The sequence below is a fragment of the Chiloscyllium plagiosum genome, unplaced genomic scaffold (assembly GCF_037043375.1).
Source record: "Chiloscyllium plagiosum isolate Xiang-an unplaced genomic scaffold, Cpla_swu_hap1 HiC_scaffold_27, whole genome shotgun sequence".
NCBI lineage: Eukaryota > Metazoa > Chordata > Chondrichthyes > Orectolobiformes > Hemiscylliidae > Chiloscyllium > Chiloscyllium plagiosum.
The window spans coordinates 91,047,396-91,073,151 of NW_028270165.1; the positions used below are offsets into that span (position 1 = coordinate 91,047,396).

General features: G+C 45.5%; 1 protein-coding gene across 1 annotated transcript in view; it reads left to right on the forward strand.

Moving 5' to 3' along the window:
• Positions 1-25,756, forward strand: part of LOC148144987 (uncharacterized) — a 518,924-nt gene that overhangs the window by 378,587 nt on the left and 114,581 nt on the right. Inside the window, exon 4 of the mRNA XM_087975452.1 lies at positions 16,663-16,943. The gene's annotated coding sequence lies outside the window, so the exon portion shown is untranslated. The remainder of the gene's footprint in view (positions 1-16,662; positions 16,944-25,756) is intronic.

Consider the following 25,756-nt stretch of genomic DNA (forward strand, 5'->3'; position numbering starts at 1 on the left):
ATATCTGTTTAAATTGAGCCGTGAGCTTTCCCAATGTAGACAGGGCTCCTGGAAACGTGGCAGTGTCCCCCCTGCAGCTGCAGAGCGAGACAGGAGAGTTTGTTTTTGTGAATGAGCAGTTGTAGCGCGAGGTGGCTGTTGCTTGGTGACGGTGAGGCGCCCCGGCCCCGCCCACCCCCCGTGCAGACGTCACGCGGGGCCGAAGGCGGTTGGGAGGAGAAGTCGCTCGAGCGAGGAAGCGGCGGGAGGGCGGCCGTTAGGAAAATGGCGCCGCGCGGCCCGGGGCAGACACCCGTCACTGGCCGCCGCCGCCTTCCTGGCGCAGCTGCTGTGTCACGGCCACACCGGCCGGCTGTACAGCAGCCAGGAGCCGGTGAGCATTCTGGAGGCGGATGGGGTTAAGGGCCTGCTTGGGAACTCGTCGGCCGCCGGGGTGGTGGAGTTCTACTGGTCGTGGGGCGGCCCCTGTGTCAACTATGGGGCCACCTGGAAGGTACTGGGCCCGGGACGTGAAAGGTGAGGCAGGTTGTGGGGGGGGGACGGAGGGGAAGGAATGTGGGGCCTGTCCTGTCATAGTGACATTTTACACTCACTTTCCATCGGCTTTTACTGGCGCTTGTGCTGTTTCCCCCTCAGTGTGTGTTTAATCCTTGTGCTGTTTACCCCTCACTGTGTGTTTAATCCTTGTGCTGTTTGCCCCTCACTGTGTGTTTAATCCTTGTGCTGTTTGCCCCTCACTGTGTGTTTAATCCTTGTGCTGTTTACCCCCTCACTGTGTGTTTAATCCTTGTGCTGTTTGCCCCTCACTGTGTGTTTAATCCTTGTGCTGTTTCCCCCTCACTGTGTGTTTAATCCTTGTGCTGTTTGCCCCTCACTGTGTGTTTAATCCTTGTGCTGTTTACCCCCTCAGTGTGTGTTTAATCCTTGTGCTGTTTGCCCCTCACTGTGTGTTTAATCCTTGTGCTGTTTCCCCCTCACTGTTTTAATCCTTGTGCTGTTTGCCCCTCACTGTTTGGCATGGCACTGTTTGGTGGGCGGCACGGTGGTTAGCACTGCTGCCTCACAGCACCAGAGACCCGGGTTCAATTCCCGCCTCAGGCGACTGACTGTGTGGAGTTTGCACATTCTCCCCGTGTCTGCGTGGGTTTCCTCCGTGTGCTCCGGTTTCCTCCCACACTCCAAAAATGTGCAGATTAGGTGAATTGGCCACGCTAAATTGCCTGTAGTGTTAGGTGCAGGGGTAAATGTAGGGGAATGGGTCTGGGTGGGTGCGCTTCGGCGGGTCGGTGTGGACTTGTTGGGCCGAAGGGCCTGTTTCCACACTGTAAAGTAATCTAATCTAATATCCTAAATTAATCTAGTCCCCTTTGCCAGCACTTGACTCATATCCCTCTAAACCCTTCCTATTCATATACCCAGCCAGATGTGTTTTAAATGCTGTAATTATACCGGCTTCCACTACTTCCTCTGGCAGCTCATTCCATACTTGCACCACCCTCTGCATGGAAACGTTGCCCCTCAGGTACCTTTGTGGTCTCACCCTAAACCTATGCCCTCTAGTTGTGAATCTCAGCCCAACACTGAGGAAAAGACTTAAACATTGAGCAGCCAGACAAATGCAAAAGCAATCAAATATCGAGCCACATGGGGGAAAAAAACCTCATCTTCTGTCTGAGCAGTCAGGCAGAACGGCTGTACCCTTTTGGTTAGCCAATAGGCATTTGGAAACTTAAAATCTGTCAATAACACCAGCATTGCTACCGTGCATATTGAGGAAAAACATAAAAACATTGAGCAGCCAGACAAATGCAAAAGCAATCAAATATTGAGCCACATGGAAAAAAAATTATGGCTCTACCCTTTTTGTTCTCCCATAGGAATTTGGACACTTAAAATCTGTCAATAACACCAGCATTGCTACAGTGTATATTGTGTACACTCCTCAGTGTCAACAAGCAGGGCACATGTTTGCCGCTGTCACTAAAACATTGGGCATGTTCCTTGCTGTCAGCAGAAAAGGGGCGAGACCTACCTTGATGGACACATAAGGAGGACCGGAGGGAGAATTGTCCTCCTGCCTTTCGGAGCTCCCCTATTGGTGAATGTGGAAGTTGGACCATGAGGTTCTGAAGCTCCTGCTCCTCCTCTCTCTGAATGAAGATTAAGCTTCACCTCAGACTGCAACTTCTTTCCTCTGTCCAACATCTGATAGTACCCACTCTCTTTTCTCACCCCCATTTCCATTTATGTTTCATTCTGAGGTTCAGTTGTTGACTTGGAGCAACTGAAAGGAATGGGAGTGAATCCAGTGAGGGGAAAGAGTCTGGAAAAGTTAGTCCAGGCCTTTGTTCTCAATTAGCAAAATAGATAGGCAGGAGACTGAAAGAACGCAGCAAACTAGGCAGTATCAGAAGGTAGAGAAGTCGAGGTATTTGGTGTAACCCTTGTTCAGGATTGGGGGTGGGTATAGGGAGAGCTGTGGAACAAAGATGTGCTGGGGGCAGGGTATTGAAGTGGGGATAGGTGGAGACAGGTCGAGTGTACAGTAGACAATAGGTGCAGGAGTAGGCTATTCTGCCCTTCGAGCCAGCACCACCATTCATTGTGATAATGGCTGATCATCCTCAAACAGTATTCTGTTCCTGCCTTATCCCCATAACCTGGTACGACCTAATTGGTGACTGGGAGGAAGGAATCTAGTTGGCAGGGAAGAGTGGAAGGGGCTGGGAAGTGTGTTGGGGGATGGGATGGGAGATTATTTGAAATTGGAGAACTCAGTGTTGAGTACTCCGGGCTGTGGACTGCTCAGTCAGAAGATGAGGTTTTGTTCCTCCAATTTGTGGTTTGGTTTGTTGTGGTAATTGAGGAAGCCAAAGATAGTCATGTCAGAAGGGGAGTGGGAAGGGGTATTAAAATGGGTGGAGACTGGGAAGTCCGCTCAGCCTCTGCGGACCCGGCTGTGATGCTCAGCAAACCGTTCCCCAAGTTTACGCTCGGTTTCCCCAATGTAGAGAAGACGACAATTGGCAAAGCACAGCAGGTCAAGCAGCATCCGAGCAGTAGGACAGTCGAAGTTTTGGGCACGAGCCCTTCATCAGGAATGATGCGTGGATGTTCAGAGGGGCATCAGTGTCCTTCTGTGCCAGTTGTCAGACAGGTGCAGCAGGCAATGAGCAAGGCAAGTGGTGTATTAGCAAGAGGAATTAAGTTCAGAAGTGGGGATGTCTTCCTGCAGTTAGGGGGTTATTGAATATATTCAAGGCTGAGTTCATCTGACTTTTATGTGAATGTTTGTGGGGAAGGCAAGAAAATGTTCTTAAGACTAGTATAGAACAGAGTTACAGAGCCACACAGCACAGAAACAGACCCTTCAGTCCAACTAGTCCATGCTGACTATGTTCTCAAACTAAACCAGTCCCACCTGCCAGTGTTTTGGCCCATATCCCTCCAATCCTTTCCTATTCATGAACTTATCCAAATGTCTTTTAAACGTTACTGTACCTGCATCCACCACTTCCTCTAGACATTTAGTCCACATGTGAACCACTCTGTATAAAACAAATTGTGCCCTTCAAGTCTTTTTAAAATCTCTTTCTCCTGTCACCATAAAAATTTGCTCCCTCATCTTGAAACCCCAACCCGTCGTTCACCTCATCTCTCCCCTCATGATTTTAAAAACCTTGATAAGGTCACATCTCCACCTCCTATATGCCAGTGAAAAAGTCCCAGCCTATCTACCTAGATGCAGGTAGATCCATATCCAGTCATGATTGGTTCAATGCTGGTCCCAATTCTCTCTCACGGTGTCCAGGACAGCAAGAGACCACAAGACATAGGAGCAGAAATTAGGCCACCAGGTCTGCTCATTCCATTCTATCGTGGCTGATACGTTTCTCAGTTATATTCTTCTGCTATAAGCAAAGTGAAAATGGAGGGAGTGAGTGTGGGATGGAGTTTTTCAGCTTCCAGAGAATAAGAGAGGAAAGAGTTCACTATAAATTAGAATCTATGGGATCGACTGATGAGCCGAGGAGTGTTAGTTGCAGTTTAATTTCGAGAAATCAGAAGTTTGCATTTTGGTTAAGCAATCCAGGCAGGACTGACACAGTTAGGGGAGTGTTGTAGAATAAAGAGCCCTTGGAGTGCTAGAGTCTCAGGTGGACAGAGTAGTGAAGGCGGCGTTTGGTTTGCTTTCCTTCATTGCTCAAAGCATTGAGTATAGGAGTTGTGAGATCATGTTATACACACTTCCCACTCGAACGTGTTATCTAACTGCTTAACTGTTTTTAGTGAATATAATCCAAACCTCCTGCTGCTGCCATAACTTGGTTTGTTTGGAAGCCCTAGCTTTCGGAGTGATTAGATTTATTTTATTACTTACAGTGTGGAAACAGGCCCTTCAGCCCAAACCAACCCTTCGAAGAGCCACCCACCCGGACCCATTCCCCAACATTTACCCCTTCACCTAACACTACAGGCAAATTAGCGTGGCCACTTCACCTAACCTGCACATCTTTGGACTGTGGGAGGAAACCCACGCAGACACTGGGAGAATGTGCAAACTCCACACTGACAGTTGCCCGAGGTGGGAATTGAACCCGGATCTCTGGCGCTCTGAAGTTCTGATTCAGGTGGTTGTGGAGAATAAGATCATGATTAGACTATTTATAACCAACGGAGTCCAGTTCATGGAGCTGTGATACATTAAACAATTTAGATTAAATCTTCCATCTTTTAGAATGGGGTTCTGTTCTTTGGCATGTTAATCTCAGAACCTGTTTTCAGTAACTTTCTCAAGAACGTAATTTAAATGCAGAGCTTTTCTATCAAAAATGTCAGGCTGACTCGACATTGGGGCCCAGACAGAATTCACACCTATTGGTGGGTAGGCTGGGACTTTTTTCACTGGAGCACGGTAGGTTGAAAGGTGAAGGTATCGGGTGCCTCATTAGCAAGTTTGCAGATGGGCATTCAGATTGATGGAATATCAGATAGTGAAGGGGACTGTCAGACGATACAGCAGAATATAGATTGGAGAGTTGGGAAGAGAAATGGCAGATGGAGTTCAATCCAGACAAATGCGAGGTGATGCATTTTGAAAGATGCAATTCAAGAGCGAGCGATACAGTAAATGGAAAGGTCCTGGGGGGAATTGATGTACAGAGAGATCTGGGTGTTCAGGTCTATTCTCTGAAGGTGGCAATGCATGTCAGTAAAGTGGTCAAGGCAGCATACAACACGTGTTCCATCATCGGACGGATTGAGTAAAAGAGTTGGCAGGTCATGTTAAAGTTATATAAGATTTTGGTTCGGCCGCACTTGGAATACTGTGTACAATTCCGGTCGCCAGATTTCCAAAAGGATGTGGATACTTTTGGAGAGAGTGCAGAGGCGGTTCACCAGGATGTTGCCTGTTATGGAGAGCGCTAGCTATGAGGAGAGGTTGAGTAGATTCGGATTATTTTCATTGGAAATAAGGAGGTTGAGGGGGGTCCTGATTGAGGCCTAAAAACCATGAGGGGTGTAAACAGGGGTGGATAGGAAGAATTATTTTCCCAAAGGGGAAGACTTAATTAGGGGAGAAAGTGAGGACTGCAGATGCTGGAGATCAGAGCTAATTGGGCTGAAGGGTCTGTTCTGTGCTGTATGACTCTGTCACTGTTCTGTACTGGTCTTAAAACCATTTTACTTGCCTTCCCCCATAAACATCCACTTCATGGTTGTTCTAAAATCAGATGAACTCAGCCTTGAATATATTCAATGACCCCCTAACTGCAGGAAGACATCCCGACTTCTGAAATCAATTCCTCTTGCTAATATACCTCTTGCCTTGCTGATTGCTTGCTGCATCCGTCTGACAACTGGCAGTGACTGGTGTGGAAGGCCACTGAGGCCACTTTCTACATCCACACATCATTCCTGAGGAAGGGCTCGTGCCTGAAACGTCGATTCTCCTGCTCCACGGATGCTGTCTGACCTCCTGTGCTTTTCCAGTGCCACACTTTTCGACTCTCATCTCCAGGATCTGCAGTCCCGACTTTCTTCACATCCCAATATATCGCCATTTAAACAACGCACCTCCTTTCAGCAGTTATTTTTTCATAATCAAGGCTATAACCGGTTATAACCGGGAATTGAATCGCCTGGGTTCAATTCCCGCCTCAGGCGACTGAGTATGTGGAGTTTGCACGTTCTCCCCGTGTCTGCGTGGGTTTCCTCCGGGTGCTCCGGTTTCCTCCCACAGTCCAAAGATGTGCAGGTCAGGTGAGTTGGCCATGCTAAATTGAGTGTAGTGTTAGGTAAGGGGTAAATGTAGGGGTATGGGTGGGTTGCGCTTCGGCGGGGCGGTGTAGACTTGTAGGGCCGAAGGGCCTGTTTCCACATTAATGTAATCCAGTCTAAACTTCACACTGTGGGACTGCGTTTGCCGTGTGTTTGCCAATTGAGACACAGACCTGGACCAACGTTTCCCGACTCTGTCCCCTCCCTGGATTCACTCGCTTTCTTTTCAGTTGCTGCAAGTCAACAATTTAACCCCAGAATGAAGAAAGGAAGTTGCAGTCTGAGGTGAAGCTCTATCTGTATTTGCAGAGGAGGAGCAGCAGCAGCTTCAGAACCTGATGGTCCATCTTCCACATTCCCCGTCATCTAACACTATGGGGCAATTTAGCTTGGCCAATTCACCCTAACCCGCGCGTCTTTGGACTGTGGGAGGATACCCGTGCAGACGTGGGTGGGGAATTGAACCTGGGGCTCTGGCGCTGTGAGGCAGCAGTGCTAACCACAAAAGAAAGGAATAGGGATGTAAGGCAGTATTTCAGGGAGCTAGGGTGGAAGCTGAGGGCTAGAACAAACAGAGTGGTTATCTCTGGTTTGTTACCCGTACCACGTGATAGCAAGGAATAGGGAGAGATATCAGCTGAACACGTGGCTGCAAGGATGGTGCAGGAGGGAGGGTTTCAGGCTTTTAGATAATTGGTGCACATTCTGGGAAAGGTGGGACTTGTACAAACAGGACAGTCTTCACTTTAACCAGAGGAGTACTAATATCCTGGGTGGGAAATTTGCTGGAGCTATTCGAGTGGGTTTAAACTAGCTCAGCAGGGGGGTGGGAACCGGGGGGTGTAGCTGTAGTGCACAGGAGGATGAGAGGAGGAAGGACAGGGACATGATTTCAGGGTCACAGGAATGTGCTGGTAGACAGCGAAGTGGTTTGAAGTGTTTCTACTTCAACGCCAGAGTATCCGCAGTAAGGTAGGTGAGCTTGCAACACGGATAGGTACCTGGGACTTGGATGTTGTGGCCATTTCGGAGACATGGAGAGAGCAGGGTGAGGAATGGATGTTGCAGGTTCCAGGGTTTTGATCTTTCATTAAGAACAGCCAAGGCGGTAAAAGAGGGAGAGACGTGGACTTGTTGGTCAAGGATATTATAACGGTGGCTGACAGAACTTTTGATGAGGACTCATCTACTGAGGTAATGTGGGCTGAGGTTCGAAACTGGAGCGGAGAGGTCACACTGCTTGGAGTATTTTTATAGGCCTCCGCAGAGTTCAAGGGAGGTGGAAGAGAGGATTAGCAAAATTATTCTGGGTAGGAGTGAAAGGAACAGGGTGGTCAGTATGGGGGACTTTAACTTCCCCAGTATGTGCAGGAGGGGCTTTCTGACACAGTGTGTCGAAGGGCCGACAAAAGGGGAGGTCACACTGGATCTGGTGCTTGGTAATGAATCAGGCCAGATGTTTGATTTAGTGGAAGGTGAACACTTTGGAGAGAGTGACCATAATTCAGTTAGGTTTCAGAAAGCAATTTAAAGGGATAGGAACATGCCACAGGTTAAGAGTTATCGATGGGGCAAGGGCAATTATAATGCAATTAGGCAAGACTTAGGATGCATAGAATAGGGTAGCAAAATGCAGGGGATGGGAACAATTGAAGTGTGGAGCTGGTTTAAGGAACAGATATAGTGTGCCCTTGAGAGGTATGTCCCTATCAGGCAGGGAGTGATAAGGTAAGGGAACCGTGGTTTACAACAGAAATTGCATCTCTTGTAACAAAGAAGGAGGAGGCTTATGTGTTGATGAGGCAAGATGGTTCAGATGAGGCGATGGAGAGTTACAGATCAGCTTGGAAGGGTTGAAAGAGAGTTAAGAGCAAAGAGAGGACATGAGCAGTCTTTAACACATAAAGGAGAACCCTAAAGCTTTCTACAGGTATGTGAGGAATAAAAGGATGATTAGGGTAGGAATAGGGTCAGTCAAAGACAGAAGTGGGAAGTTGAGTGTGGGCCCTGTGGAGATTGGAGAGGTGTTAATGAATATCTCTCATTGGTCTTCACTCAGGAAAAGGAGAATATTGTAGAGGAGAAGAATGAGGTACGAGATATGAGACTCGAAAGGATTGAGGTTAGTTGCACACAGGTGTTATCTATTCTAGAAAAGGAGTGAAAGTAGACAAGTGCCCTGGGCCGGATGGGATTTATCCAAGGATTCTCTGGGAGGAGAGGGCAGAGCCTTTGGCTTTGATATTTGAGTCGTCATTGTCTACAGGTTTAGTACCAGAGTGGAGGATTGCAAATGTTGTGTCCTTGTTCAAGAAGGGCAGCAGAGATGACCCAGGTAGTTAGACCAATGAGCCTTACGTCTGTTGAAGGAAAGCTTTTGGAAAGGAATATTCGAGATAGGATTTATAATCATCTAGCAAGCAACAATTTGATTTCAGATAGTCAACACTGTTTCATCAAGGGCAGATCGTGTCTCATAAACCTCATTGAGTTTTTTGAGAAGGTGACCAAGCATGTAGATGAGGGTAGGGCAGTTGACGTGGTGTACATGGACCTCAGTGAAGCCTTTGATAAAATTCCACATGGTAGGCTATTGGAGAAAATGCAGAGGCATTGGATTGAGGATTACAAACTAGCTTTATGAAAGAAGACAGCGAGTGGTGGTTTATGGAAAATATTCAGCCTGGAGTCCGGTTACCAGTGGTGTACCACAAGGATCAGTTTTCAGACTACTGCGGTTTGTCATTTTTTAAATGACTTAGACACAGGCATAGGTGGATGGATTAGTAAATTTGCAGACGACACTAAAGTCGGTGGAGTAGTGGACAGTTTGGAAGAATGTTATAGGTTGCAGGAGGACTTGGATAAACTGCAGAATTGTGCTGAGAGGTGGCAAATGGAGTTCAACAGAGCTAAATGTGAGGTGATTCACTTTGGGAAGAATAACAGGAAGGCAGTGATCTTGGAGTCCATGTGCATAGATCCCTGAAAATTGCCACTGAGGTGGATAGTGCTGTTAAGAAGGCATACGGTGTGTTAGGTTCCATTGGGGAGAGGGATTGAGTTCCGGAACCGCAATATCATGCTGCAACTATACAAAATGCTGGTGCAGCCACACTTGGAATATTGTGTATAGTTCTGGTCCCCATATTTCAGGAAGGATGTGGGAAGCATTGGAAAAGGTGCAGAGGAGATTTACCAGGATGTTGCCTGGTCTGGAGGGAGGGTCTTATGAGGAAAGGCTGAGAGACTCTGGTCTGTTCTCATTGGAAAGAAGGCGGCTAAGGGGAGATTTGATAGAGACATATAAGATGATCAGAGTATTAGATAGGGTAGACAGTGAAAGAATTTTTCCTAGAATGGTGAAGTCAGCTTGTATTAGGGGCATAACTACAAATTGAGGGGTGATAGATTAAAGACAGGTGTCAGAGGCAAGTTCTTTATGCAGAGAGTGGGAAGGGCGTGGAATGCCCTACCTGCGAAGTTAGTCAACTCGGCCACATTAGGGAGATTTAAACAATCCTTAGATAAGCGCATGGTTGATATTGGGATAGTGTCAGGGAATGAGCTGAGAATAGTTCACAGGTTGGCGCAACATCAAGGGCCGAAGGGCCTGTTCTGCGTTGTATTGTTCTGTGTTCTAAACTTAGTGCAGGAGGCGGAAAGAAATGAGCAGCTTTTTTTATATCGATATTTTTATTAGAAATTTAACGTTTTTACAAGTTTACAAAAATAAACAAAACTCTCAGATATAAACATTGATATACAATTAACTCAAATATACAATAGCCAAAGTTTAACAAGAAAGAAAAGATAAAAAACCCGAAACAGAAAAAAAGCAAAACTCAACTGTCTACTAATCTAACCTACAACTAACCAGATTGTATATTTAAGTCTCTTACATGCTCGGAATGTGTTAACATCAGATGTAATAAAACCCGTATTCGTGCGGGATTCCTCTCCCGAGGGGCCCCGGACCAGCCAGGTTTGTAATCTCAATTAAATAAAAGCCCTTGTTAGGATAGCCGAAATATCTGTATTTATGTAACTCAAGAAGGGCTGCCATATTTTATAAAATAATTCGGTCTTTCGCTGCACTATATTTGTGAGGAAGTCAAGGGGAATACATTCCATAATTAATCTGTGTCAATTTGAACATCCAGGGGGGCCCTCAGCCACCCAGTTTTTCCTTGCACAGAAAGAAAGAATAGAAAATAGTCTCTTCCCGTACGTGTCCAGGGAGGGAAAGTTCGAAAAGCCCAAAAGGAGAGATACAGGGTCCACTTTAATTTCCGTTCCTAAAATTTCTGTCAGGGTACTTGCTACTTTAGTCCAATATCTACGGATCTTATGACAGGTCCATAGGCAATGTATAAGAGTGCCCACCTCTATTTTGCATTTAGGACACATTGGAGATGCTCTTGCCTTAAATTTTGCCAGTCGAACCGTTGCTATATGGGCCCTATGAAGTTTCTTCAGCTGGATAGCCTGGTTTCTGTTACAAATAGTAATTCTTCTAGCATTTTCCCAAATATCATTCCATGTTTCTATAGAGATTTCTAGTCCCAAATCCTGATCCCATGTTTTAAACAGATTATCCATATCTCCCGATACTTCATCATGTAGTAAATGATAAATAGTACTGATGGAAGATACCCCCACTGGTCGAAGGACACTACATTCTCTATCTGATTTATAAAGACTATCTAATAACATAGTCTTCTTCTGTATATAATCTCGAATTTGAAAGTATCGAAAGAGGTCTCCATTAGGTAATCCAAATTTCTGACGCAGCTGTTCAAAAGACATCAGGACCCCATCTTTAAATAGATCCCCTAAACATGAGATACCCCTGGATCTCCAGAGTTTAAAAGTGGCATCTGTCAACCCTGGTTGGAATCCCCATGCTCCCACTATCGGTGCATAGGGGGATGTTTTATGTGAGTTGCCCTCATTTTGCCGCATTATATTCCAAGCCTTAATTGTGTTTAGTATTATAGGGTTTTTACAGTGATCTGTAATGATTTTCCTCTTGTCTGAAAATAAAAGGTTAATAAGTGGGTATTTTACTTGAGAGGCCTCGATGTCCAACCAGATTGGGTCTTGTCTGATCCACAATCAATCAGCTATGTTACTTAATAGGGAACTTAACTGATATTTCCTAAAGTCTGGGAAGTCCAATCCTCCCCTTGTGTGTGGAAGCTGTAGCTTCTTCAGCTTAATGAGGGGCCGTCTATGAATCCAGCCAGCCATATAATTTACATAGAGCCGTCCTCGGCAGCATCACCAGAAGCATTCTCATAGGATATAGGAGACGGGGCAGGACATTCATTTTGATTAGTGCTATTCTACCCAACCAGGAAATTGGAAGGACTCCCCATCGCTGGAGGTCCTGCCTTATCCCTTCCAGTAAATGCACAAAATTAGCCTTATACAACTGACCAAATACTGGAGTAATAAAAATGCCTAAATATAAGAAGCCCTCCAGGGACCAAGGGAAGGGAAAAAGGGATCCGTTCACTAAGTGGGGTGTCATAGCAAGGCCACCCATTGGCATAGCGTCCGATTTTGAAAAATTAATTTTGTAGCCTGAGAATGCGCTAAATGTATTAATAACTTGGATTAGGCGAGGTACGGACATCAGAGGATTACTGAGGAATAGAAGAACATCATCTGCATAAAGGGTAATTTTATGTTTACCTGTACCAATCCTCGGGGCCGTTATATTAGGATCAGCTCGTATAGCTTCTGCTAGTGATTCAATTATTAGTGTAAATAACAATGGCGCGAGGGGATATCCCTGACGGCAGCCCCTACCCACACTGAAGCTATCCGAACCTAATCCATTGGTAACCACAACTGCTTTGGGATCACTATACAATGTTGAGACCCATTTGGTAAACACCTGACCAACGCCAAACCTTTCCAATGTGTAAAACAAATATGACCATTCAACCCTATCAAATGCCTTTTCCGCGTCTAATGAAACCACTACTCCTGGTATCTTTCCCTGATGACAGGCTTGAATCATATTCAAAACCCTTCTAATATTATTGGATGATCTATGGCCCTTAATAAACCCCCCGTCTGATCCTCCTTTGTAATATGTGGCAGTACCCTTTCTAATCTCAGTGCTAACGTTTTAGAAAGGATTTTAAAATCTACATTTAGCAAGGATAATGGTCTATATGATGTACAATCTTCTGGATCCTTTCCTTTTTTTTTTAAGGATAAGAGAGATATTTGACTCTTTCAACGAAGGCGGGAGACAGCCCTGATTATATGCATAGTTATACATGTCCATAAGTGGACCAGCCAATATTTCTGTAAATTCTTTATAGAATTCAGTTTGAAAACCATCTGGGCCCAGTGCCTTACCACTCTGAATTTGCCTAATTGCGCCAAGTATTTCTTGGACTGGAAGAGGAGCATTTAGGACCGATACTTGTTCCGGAGTTAGGCCTGGAAAGGTCAAATTTTTAAAACATGACTGCATCCTCCTCGTCCTATCTTCATAATCCTGCGATTTATATAACTCGGAATAAAATTCTCGAAAGATCGCATTAATCTTTTTATGATCATGAGTTAAAATACCCGTACTTTCCTTGATAGACATAATAGTCTGAGGGGCCTTTTTTTTTCTTTGCGAGAAATGCTAAGTATCGACCCGGTTTGTCGCCATATTCATATAACCTTTTGTTTTGCAAATAATATTTCCCTCTTAGCCGTTTGAGTAAGCGTAGTGTTTAGAGCTGTCCTAAGAGCCGAAATCCTTTGCAATTTAATAATAGAAGGTCTATCAGTGTATGCTGTTTCAGCTGCTTTTAAGCGAGCTTCAAGCAGACGCTGTTGTTCTCCCTTCAATTTCTTCTGGGTCGCTGAATAGGAGATGATCAAACCTCGCGTGTAAGCTTTGATGGTCTCCCACATCATTGATGGGTTGCGAGCTGTACCTGAATTAATTTCTAAAAAAGTTTTAAATTCTTGAGAGAAGTACTTTACAAATTTACTATCTTTCATTAGGAAGGGGTCCATACGCCAATGCCGAGGGGATGTCCCATTGTTCCTCGCCTTAGTTTCCATATATACAGCAGGCGTGATCGGAAATTGCTATACTACCTATTTTACAGGATGATATGGAATTTTTAAAAATTGAGGGGGCGAAAAACATATCAATTCTGGTATGACATTTATGTGGATTGGAGTAAAAAGAAAAATCTCTGCCCTGTGGATGAAGACATCTCCATACATCTACTAATCCTAATTCTTTGTTCGGATCCATCAATTGTCTGGATCTGGGAGATACTCCTGCAGTACTCTTGGGAATACTATCTATTTCCGGATCCATAATACAATTAAAGGCTCCCCCTTTAATTATATGACAGGCACCAAAAGCCATCAATTTTGAAAAGGCTTCCGTTATAAATTTAAAGGGGTGTGCCGGAGGGCAGTACAAATTTAAAATCCCATATTCCTCTCCATTTATGAGGGCTTTTATCAAAATATATCGTCCAGCTTCGTCTTTTATCTGCTTTAGGATTTTGAAAGGGAAATTCTTTCGGACAAGAATAACAACTCCCCTGCTTTTTGAGCTAAAAGAAGAAAAAAAGGCCTGATCAAATCCACCCTGTCGTAATTTCAAGTGTTCTTTATCCGACAGGTGTGTCTCCTGTAGGAGAGCTATATCAACTCTTTCCTTCTGAAGATTTGATAATATTTTCTTCCTTTTGACTGGCGAATTACTCCCCTTGACATTCCAGATGCACCACTTAACCGACTGATCAACCATAATCATCTGGGCCAATCCGAGATCCCTCGGGAGGGGGAACCCAATCCAGAACATCCCGAGCGTAGAGCATATAAAATTTACAAAAATAACGCCTCTCTAATACGCCCACAACAATACAATAAAAAACCATTTCTAAAAAAAACGTATCTAAGTGGAGATTTTCCCCTTGTTCCCAGAGGGTGTCACTTCCTCGCCAAAAGTCCATCATATCCTCTCCCAACCAATGCCCCACCCTTGACCCAGACGCTCCTCAATAAAATGAGAATTCAAATATAATACAAAGCTAGAGTTAACAGTGAGCACACTATTCCCCCCCCCCCACACCAACACCTGGATATATTTGGTAATGTTAATACCATATATAAATATATAACTATAAAATTACCACCTCAACAAATAATAATTAAATATAATACAAAATAACAAGGGAAAGCAACCTCGCTCCTAGAGACAGAGGTAAATTTGAATAAGGTAGCCACCTCTCCCCACCAACACCAACCAAACCCCCCAGCTTTTTTTTTAATATATACCCCAGCTTATATATATATATATATATATATATATACACATACACACACACACACACACACACACACACACACACACACACCCCCCTCATATATACATAAAATAATAAAACAACCCCAAGGGGTGGGGGAGAAAATCAAATCCCTCTCCCTACCCCGCATGATAATATTAAACAGTAAAGTAAAGTAAGAGGAAAAAAAAGGGGGGATACAAACCAAAGTGGGGTGAAAGGCAAACCAACATGCATTATGCCTTACAGTTTATCTAAGAGAGTCTAAGAATTCCTTAGCCTTTTCTGGCGATCCAAAGTTATATACGGATTGTTCATGGTTAAAGTGTAACGTCGCTGGGTAGCGTAAGGTGTACTGAATATTTAAGTCCCTTAAACGCTTCTTCGCCTCGTCGAATGCCTTCCTCTTTCGAACCAGAGCCGGGGAAAAGTCCTGGAATAACATGATCTTGGATCCTTTATAGATCATAGCTTGGGGGTCTTTTCCACCCTTGCCTGGCCTGATCCAGCTTCCAGATTTAAAAGCTGTGGCAGCCACTGCTTCAGGAATACTGTAAGCTGGCCTCCTTCTTCCCGTTCGGGAAGGCCCAGCAAACGAATATTTTTTTGACGACCTTTAGCTCTGCCCCTCCAACTCGGCGCTCGATTTCTTTAATGTCTTGGTCGTGCTTTTGCAGTGTGGCCGAGAGTGAGTCCCATCGACTTCGGGAATCCTCGCTAAACGCGTCGATCTTCGCGTCCAGCTTGGAGATCATCTCCACAAGTCTTGCCCCTGTAGGTAAGTCCCCCGGGGCGGCTGTGGACGCCTCTGCTGGAGCTGGAGAGAGTGGCGGAGGGGGTCCTGCTTGTTGTGAGCTGCGGGCTCCCTTCCCTTTAGTCATTTTAACTAAAGATTAGATTGTTTAAGTTTAATATTAAACAACTAATTAAATTAAACAACTATTATCAATGATTTGGTGAGTGTGGTGGGGGTGGGTGACCCACTTTACCCAAATCTTGGGAGGAGCACTGTAGACTCAGACTTGCTCGTTGCCACCATCTTGGATTTCCCTCAGAAATGAGCAGCTTTAAAACAAAAACTGGTAATGTATGAGTGTGATGGAGTATAAGCCTGTGTGCGTGTTGGGTGGTGTGTGTCTGTGTCCGAGAGAGAGCGTGTACACGAGAGAGTATAGATAAAAGTGAGGCATTGCACTTTGCTTTAATAAAAAGGGGAGGACTTGGAGCAGTTACTGGCGGGGCCCTGGGTGATGTTGTAGAAGAGAGACATGGTGTGGTTCAGGTACATAGTTCTTTGAAGGTTGCATCACTGGTAGACAGAGTTGTTAAGAGTTGATTAGCCCACTTGCCTTCATTGTTCACACCTTCATTCGATTACTCACAATGTGGAAATAGGCCCTTCGGCCCAACAAGTCCACACCGCCCCGCCGAAGTGCAACCCACCCATTCCCCTACATTTACCCCTTACCTAACACTACGGGCAATTTAGCATGGCCAATTCACCTGACCTGCAAATCTTTGGACTGTGGGAGGAAACCAGAGCACCCGGAGGAAACCAACGCAGACACGGGGAGAACGTGCAAACTCCACACAGTCAGTCGCCTGAGGTGTGAATTGAACCCGGGTCTCTGGCGCTGTGAGGCAGCAGTGCTAACCACTGTGCCACCGTGCCGCCCACACAGTTGAATCTTGGAGTTGGGACATCATTTTGAAATTATACAGGATGTTGGTGAGGTCACTTTTAGAACAGAGTACAGTTCTGGTCGCCCTGTTATAGAAAGAATACTATTAGAGAAGGTTCGGTAAAGATGTACCAGGATGTTGTCAGGACTGAAGGATTTGAGTTATAAGGAGAAGCTGAGACTTTATTCACTCGAGTGGAGGAGGTTGAGGGGTGACCTTATTGAGATTTGTAAAATCAGGAAGGGTGTCGGAAAGGTGAGTAGCAAAAATAGTGAGGAGCATGTTTGGTTATGTCGAGTCCTAAATAAATAAATATTGGCTCTACCGTTTCTTTTTCTCCTATTGGCATTTGGACACTTGAATTTGTCAGTGATCGCAGCATTGCCACAGAATGTACAGCGCATGCTCCTCGGTGTCAGCAAGAACGGCGCATGCTCCTAGCTGTCCGCTGCAACGGGGCGCGACCTTCTTTAGAAGCTAATGGGGAGCCTTGGAGGACCGGAAGTAGGGTAGTCCTCCTGCCAATGAGAACATCCACTATTGTCTGAATGCGGAAGTTGTCCCATGAGCTTCTGAAGCTGCTGCACCTCTCTCTCTGAAAGAAGATTGAGCTTTACTCCAGACTACAACTTCCTTCCTCTGTTTAACATTGTGAGTACGGCACTCTCTTTTCTATTTCTTTATTTCATTGTGGGCTTCGGTTGTTGACTCGCAGCAACTGGATGTAAATCCAGGGAGGAGCAGACTCAGGAAATGTTGATCCAGATCAGTGTCTCAATTGGCAAAAACAGTCCCACAGTGTGAAGTTATAGCCTTTGCTGTGGGGGGGAAAAACAGCAGAAAGGAAGTGCATTGTTTAAATGGTGATATATTGGGATGTGGGGAAAGTGAGGACTGCAGGTGTTGAAGATCAGAGTCAAAAAGTGTGGCAGCTTCCAAGCAGCAGAAGAGTCGACGTTTCAGGCCCGAGCCCTTCATCGGGAATGCCGTGTGGATGTAGAAAGGGGCCTCAGCGTCCTCCGACACCAGTCACTGCCTGTTGTGAGACAGGTGCAGCAAGCAATCAGCAAGGCAAGTGTTATATTAGCAAGAGGAATTGAGTTCAGAAGTGGGGATGCCTTCCTGCTGTTCGGGGGAGTGGGGGGTGGGGTGTCATTAAATATATTCAAGGGTGAACTCCTCTGATTTTTGAACAACAAAGAGGTGGATGTTTCTGGGGGAAGGCAAGAAAATGGTTTCAAGACCAGTATAGAACAGTTACAGAGTCAGACAGCACAGAAATAGACCCTTCAGCCCAACTAGTCCGTGCTGACTATGTTCACAAACTAAACTCGTTCCACCTGCCTGTGTTTGGCCCATATCCCTCCGAACCTTTCCTATTCATGTCCTTATCCAAACATCTTATAAACGTTGTTACTGTACCTGCATCCACCATTTCCTCTGGACATTCATTCCACACACAAACCACTCTCTCAAAGGAAAAAGGTGCTCCTCATATCTATCTTAAAATCTTTCTCCTCGCACCTTAAAAATTTGCTCCTAATCTTGAAACGACACCTGCCATTCACCTCATCTATGATTTTATAATTCTCTATAATGTTGCATCTCAACCTCCTGTGTTCCATTGAAAACATCCCAGCCTATCCACCTAGAAGTAGGTAGATTATTATCTAGTTATGATCTGTTCAAAGCTGGTGCAGGCTCGAAAGACCAACTGACCTACTCCTGCTCCCAACTCTCTCTCTATGTCCAGGACAGTAAGGGACTATAGGACAGGAGCAGACATTTGGTCATTCACCACATCAGGTCTGCTCATACCATTCAATTGTGGCTGATCAGTTTGTCAACCCCATTCACCTGCTTTCTCCCAATACCTCTCGATCCCCTTGAAACTCAAGAACCTATCTATTTCAGTTTTAAATATCCTCAGTGACCTGGCCTCCACAGCTTCTGTGTCAAGGAATTCCATAGATTCACCATTCTCTGGCTGAAGTTTTTTCTTTTCTCCATTCCAAAAGGTCCTCTGGTCCTAGTCTCTCTTACCAATTGAAACATCTTTCCAATGTCCAGGTCGTTAAGTATTATGTATGTTTCAATTAGATTCCCCCCCCCCCCCCCCCCCCCCGGTGAGTGTAGGCCTGTTAATCAACATGAACCAGACCCTTCAGGATGAGGTACAGCAGGGATTAGGTTCAGCAAACTGAGAATGGAGGGAGAGTGTGTGGGATGGAGATTTTCAGTTTCTCTGGAATAAGGGAGTAAAAAGCGATAAATCAGAACTGATCGGATGGGCTGATCGGCCAAAGAGTGGCAGGTGGAGTTTAATTTAGAGAAATGTGAGGTTTGCATTTTGGTCAAGCAATCCAGGCAAGACTTACACAGTTAAGGGGAGTGTTGCAGAACAAAGAGACCTTGGTATGTTTTCCTTTATTGGTCAGAGCATTGAGTACAGGATTTGGGAAGTCCTGTTGCTGTTGTGCAGGACATGTGGTTAGGCCACTTTTGGAATACTGCATTCAGTTCTGGTCTCCCTGCAATAGGAAAGATGTTGTGAAACTTTGAAAGGGGTGGGAAAACTTTTATAAGGCTTGTTGGTAAAGTTGGAACGTTTTGATGTTCAGGGAGAGGCTGATCGGCCAGGGATATTTTCCCTGGAGCATCAGAGGTTGAGGGGTGACCTTATAAAAATATATAAGGGGCATGGATCAGTGCAAGGTCTTTTCCCCAGGATAAGGGAGTCCAGAACTAGAAGAACATCGGAATGGGGAAATGGGAAGTGAGTAGAAACTTTTTCACGCAGAGGGTGGTGGATGTATGGAACCTGCTGCCAGAGGAAGTCGTGGAGGCTGGCATAATGACACAATATAAAAGGCATCTGCCGATATGAATAGCAAGGGTTTAGAGGGATATGGGCCAAATGCTGGTAAATGGAACTACGTTAATTTAGGATGTCTGGCTGGCATCTGTCTAGGTTAGGGTGGATTAGCCATAGGATGTGCAGGTTAGGTGCATTAGTAAGGGTTAAATGCAGAGCGGTTGGGGAATGGGTGTGGGTGGGTTACCCTTCGGAGGGTCGGTGTGGACTCCCTGGGCAGAGTGGCCTGCTTCCACACGATGGAGCTTCTCGGAAGGGAAGATGTTTTGCAAACTGCGCAGGTGCTCTGTGGACCAGACGGCCGCCATCCGGAGCAGGGCTCAGAGTGATATGGGCCAAGTGCTGGCAAATGGGACTAGATTAATTTCGGATATCTGGTCAGCACCAGAGTTTGATCCAAGTGTCTGTTTCTATGCTGTATATCTGTGACTCTGGCTTTCCACAAACATTTGCCACATCTTTACATTCAGTTTCTCTCTGGTGTCTATGTTAATACCTTGATGTCTCACTTTGCTCCCCCGCTTCCCGGGGACGTTAACCATTTTGTGTCTGGGTCTTCTTCAAGAAGCTGCATTGCAGGTTCACCCTGAATTGACACTCTTCCCAACTGCCCCGAGTTTGGGAAGCCTTCAGGAATTCCTCGAACCTGCTCAGGCACCAGCGGCTCCACACTGGGCAAAGGCCCTTCAGCTGCCCCGAGTGCAGGAAGGCCTTTGTCCGGGCCTCCCACCTCCTGACCCACCAGTGGTCCACATGGGGCAGAGGCCCTTCAGCTGTCCTGAGTATGGGAAGAGATTTACCCAGGCCTCCAACTTGCTGACCCACCAGCGGGTCCACACAGAGGAAAGGCCGTTCAGCTGCCCCGAGTGCTGGAAAGGCTTCACCTGCTCCTCCCACCTGCGGAGGCACCAGGTGGAGAGAAATTTAGTTGGAATCAAGGTATGGGTTGAAATTGGTGAGTGAGGCAGTATTTCCTATAGGTTACGGCTGTAGCAAGGAACCAATTACAAAGGGACAACTCGGTGCTGACCAATAGTAGAGGAAGAGAGGCGGAGGGGGGTGGCCGTGTGAGCGCTTATTTAAAAAAAACAGCAACTTTTTCTACGTCTTTTTGGTGAGGGGGGTGCGGGGGTGGAATCTGAAGCTGTAACAAAGTTGGGTCACAATAAAGGTTACCTGAACTTACTTACTGCAAGACTCAGGCTCTCATTGAAAGTTTTGAGCTCCAAGAGGTTTTTGTTTTAAAGCTGCTCATTTTTTGCAGCCTCCTGTACTGAGTTTCCAATGTCGTGTATCAGATGGAGCAGTGAATGAGGAGCTAGTATTGTTAGAAATTGTAAATTTTACAGGGGCAGAAAAAGCAAAAACATCAAGACTGACATCTCTCTGCATTTTGGATAATTCCACCTGAAAGTTAATATCTTTCACAACACTGGGATACCGCTGAGAGTGAGCAGGTCTGATTTTGGGAAGCAAATAAAATGTGTCAATTCAGGGTGAATTGGGAATGCAGCTTCTTGAGGAAGAACCAGACACGAAATGGTTAACGTCCCCAGGAAGGTGGGAGCAAAATGAGATGTCAAGCCATTAACACCGACATTAGAGAGAAAGTGGACCTATTGACGTGGCAAATGTTAGTGGAAAGCTAGAGTCATAGAGATGTACAGCACAGAAACAGACCCTTTGGTCCAACTCATCAGTACCAGCCAGGTATTCTAAATTAATCCAGTCCCATTTGTCAGCACTTGGCCTATGTCCTCTAAACCCTTCCTATTCAGATACCCATCCAGATGCCTTTTAAGTGCTGTAATTGTACCTGCCATCACCATTTCCTCTGGCAGCTCATTCCTTACATACAGCACCCTCTGAATATAGGAGTTGCCCCTTAGGTTCCTCTTAAATCTCACCCTCACCCTGAACCTATGACCCATCCAGGGAAAAGACCTTTTCTATTTCCCCTATCCATGCCTCTCATGATTTTATAAACGGTTGTAGGGTCACCCTCAGCCTTTGAAAACTCAACAGAAAACAGCTCCACCCTGTTCAGCTCAAACCCTGACAACGTCCTTGTCAATCTTATCTGAATCCTTTCAGGTTTCACAACATCCTTCCTCTAGCAGAGAGACCAGAACTGCACACAATACTCCAAAAGTAGCCAAACAAATGTCCTGGAGAGTGCACAACGTAACCTCCCAACTCCAATCCTCAGAGGACTGGGAAAGTTTTCAAAACCCACAAAAGACAACCGGGAAAGAATGGAGGGACAAACGGATCTTTTGCGGGTCAGCTTGGAACATCAGGGCGGGGGGAATGGGAATGAAGGAAAGAAGCTGAATGTGCTGGAGCAAGGTGGAGGAAGAACAGAGGATGCAAAACCGGTTAGAAGCTGCAATGAGGAATATTGCATGTGCTGTACTTGTACCTGTTGCAGTTACTGGTGGGAATCGGGTGCATTTTAAACATCAAAACAGAAAAGCTATCTACTCCTCCCGCCTTCCCAACGTCGATCCCTCTGTCCCTCCTCACCCGGGTAACTAAGACACATACCTGAGTTTGTGGAGTCTCCTCCCTCCCTGCATTCACTCCAGTTGCTATAAGTGAATAGATTTCCCCTCCCCCCATCTCTGTCTCCCTCCCAGGATGAAGAGTTGCCCAGACAGAGTGAGATTCACTCACGGACAGGGCCACTTCCCTGCTGTGACATCAACATATCAAGAGGCGAGTCACAGTTTGCAAAACCCCTTCCCTTCAGAGAACCCTCACAGTGTGGAAGCAGGCCACAGGGCCTAAAGACACCATACTGACCCTCTGAAGGTTAACCCACCCACACCCATTACCCTACACCTGTTGCTCTCCATTTACCCCGTCTAACCTGCACATCTCTGGGCACTAAATAATTCAGCATGGCCAATCCACCCTAACCTGCACGTGCCTGGGCACTATGGGTAATTTGGCAAAGCCAATCCCCCCGAACCTGCACATACAAATTCACCCCCATGGACGTGTGCGTGTGTTTGCACGAAAGAGAAACAAAAATCTACATCAGTATATCTCTGCCTATTTGAGAACAGGTGCCTTACTTCTGTTGTAAATATTGTTGTAAATCATAGCTGGGTGCTAATAGTTAGATGGAAGGGAGACAAAATTCCCCAAGTAGGGCACCATGAGAATCCTGGGAGAGCCCTATTTCTGATTTACTTCTGAATGAACAAACATTAAGCATAAGCACCTATTTATTTCTAATTTTGTTTCATTTTTCTTGTTTAATTCCCTGTTATGACTAAACTCTGTGCCTGGATGGTTGACAGGCTGGGAGATTGTGGGTTGGGGCATGATTACTGAATGTTTTATTGTTCCAGAAGGGGTAATAGGGAACAGGGAGATCAACAGAGGACAGAGAAATCAGGACCTGAAATCCGAGGTGACACCAGACTACCCTGTGATCAGTGCTTTGATTAGCAGTGCCAACCCTCTACCTTTACCTAGCTTCCCATCTGACTATGCCCTTGATATTCAGGATCCAATCCTTGCCATCCTGAAGCCATGTCTCTGTAAGGAGTCTCGGATCATAATTATTCTCTTCAATGTGTGCAGTCAACTCATTCATATTTGTTACAATGCAGCACACATTCAGACCCACTATTTTTAGTTTCAATTTTTGTGACCTTTAAAATCCAGTTTGATTGCTGGTATATTTACTCCCCTTGTCCCTTTCTATCACTCTCTGATGTTCATTTTCCACATCACTATACTGCTCCCTGGCCTTGATTTGGATTGGCCATGCTAAATTGCCCAGAATGTCCAGGGACGTATAGGTTAGGTGGGTTAGCCATGGGAAATGCAGGGTTATAGTTTCATAGTAATAGAAGCAGGAGTTGGCCATTTGGCCCATCCAGCCTGCTCCACCATTCATTAAAATCATGGCTGATCTATCCATCAACTCAGCTCCTCCTCCCTGCATTGTTCCAAATACCCTTCATTCTCCTATCATTGCAAATACCCATTCAACTGTGTATTGAGTTTAGAGTCATAGCGATGTACAGCATGGAAACAGACCCTTTGGTCCAACCCGTCCCATGCCGACCAGATATCCCAACCCAATCTTGTCCCACCTGCCAGCACCCAAACAATATCTCTCCAAACCCTTCCTATTCATATACCCATCCGAATGCCTCTTAAATGTTGCAATTGCACCAGTCTCCACAACTTCCTCTGGCAGGTCATTCCATACACACACCAGCCTGTGTGTGAAAAAGTTGCCCCTTTGGTCTCTTTCATATCTTTCCTTCTCACCCTAAACCTATGCCCTCTAGTTCTGGACTCCCCCACCCCCAGGGAAAAGATTTTGTCTATTTATCCTATCCATGCCCCTTCTGATTTTATAAACCTCAATACGGTCACCCTTCAGCCTCTGACGCTCCAGGGAAAACAGTCCCAGCCTGTTCAGTCTCTCCCTGTAGCTCAGATCCTCCAACCCTGGCAACATCCTTGTACATCTTTTCTGAACCCTTTCAAGTTTCACAACATCTTTCCGATATGAAGGAGACCAGAATTGCACGCAATATTCCAACAGTGGCCTAACCAATGTCCTGTACAGTCACAACATGACCTCTCGACTCCTGTACTCAATACTCTGACCAATAAAAGAAAGCATACCAAACGCCATCTTCACTATCCTATCGACCTGTGACTCCACTTTCAAGGAGCTATGAATCTGCACTCCAAGGTCTCTCTTCGTGAAAATGCCTGTACTGCTTCCATGGTCAGATAATTCCATAGATTCACTACTCTCTGGGAAAAGCAATTCCTCCTCATCTCGGTCCTAAATCTGCTTCTCCTAATCTTGAGGCCTGGTCTCCCCAGTAACAGAAATGACTCGATAGGGTAGGGCTTCATCCCCACAATGCAACAAATTCCCACCTTCCATCAAAATCCCGGATGTACTTAACTTACTCACTCAGTTGCTGTCTCACCAATGCAAGATTTCATTGTAACTTCTGCTCCCATTAAGGGCAAAACATCTCTGAAAGCTGCTCTGAAACTTCAGCCTTTACAATCACACCTCTGCTTTCACCGAAGAAGATTAGAGTCATACAGCACGGGAACAGCCCATTTGGTACAACTCGTCCATGCCGACCAGATATCCAAAATTCATCTTGTCCCATTTGCTAGCATTTGGCCCATATCCCTCTGCATCTGGATGGGTACAAGAACAGTAAGGGATTTGAGGAATATGGGCCACATGCTGGCAAATGGAATAGATTGATTCCGGATATATGGTTGGCATACACGAGTTGGGCTGAAGGATCTGTTTGTGTGGTGTATGACTCCAACTGTCTTCGGTGAAAGCAGAAGTGTGGTTGTGAAGACAGGGCTTTCAGAGCAGCTTTCAAAGATGCTTTGCCCTTCCTGGGACCGGAAGAAGTTAGAATGAAATCTTTCATTTGTGAGACAGCAAGCAACTAAGTGAGTACATCCGGGATTTTGGTGGAAAGTGGGAATTCATTGCACTGAGAGGATGAAGCACTACCCTATCCAGTCACTTCTGCTGGTGGCTGAGACTAGGCCCCAAGCTTTGGGGGAGTAGGTTTAGGACAGAGATGAGGAGGAGGAGTGAGGGCTGCTGCTTTTCCCAGAGAGTAGTGTATCTGCAGAACTCTCTGCCCGAGGAAGCAGGCTCCAATATGATCCGGTCCTAATTCTTCACCTTGACGTACCCGTGACTGTAAACTTTGAAGTGCTTTGGTTAACTGCAAATATTTCCCACTTGTCCAACAATCCAGTGTCAGCTGTTTCAGTCATTGGGATGGTTTTGATTTGATTCTTATTAGACAATATTCATAACAATGTACGCAAGGTGATACTATATAAGCAAGTTGTAGACAATTTAAAAAGGCCGACCAAGCCACGAGGTGGTTAACAAACACAGGGCATCCCTCTTCGAATATGCACCTTGTTTGTTTACAAATTAAACACGCTTCAGATCTTTTCCTAGCTGCTTTCCGAAAATCTGGGTGCCACCAGGTTTGTGAGTGTTAACAATAATGTACATCATCAACTGAAATATGCAGCAGCAAAGAATGAACACAAACCAGTCCAGCAGGAGGCACCCATGTTTTGGTTTGAGTATTGAGGGAGTACCCTTTTTGAGACCCCTGTGATATCAGTACCATACCCAGGCTAATGTGCATTGAAACCAGATTATGAAGTGTTAACTTTCCTGCAAACTTCTGCCTGTGTGTGTCTCTCTGTAACATTTTCCAACTTGCTTCATATCTCAGTTTGTCAGCTTTTCTTTAGCCTTGGAAGGAAGGAAGGAATAATGAGGCACTCACATTCCAGAGCAACCCAAGTTAGGGAGTTGAGCCTCATAAATCCTGGCTGTGACACATTGCTGCTTAACCAAGTGTGCAAACTCGAAATACCTCTCCTTTGTTCCATTTGCAAATCGAACACTTTTCAATACAAGTTGTTTGTGTCTCTGCATGAGTCCATAACCCAGGGAAATACAACAGAGTCTTTAATAGTTGCCCAATGTGTCCTGTATGCCAAATTCATTCAAATAGGGTTTCACCTCTCGTAACCCTGG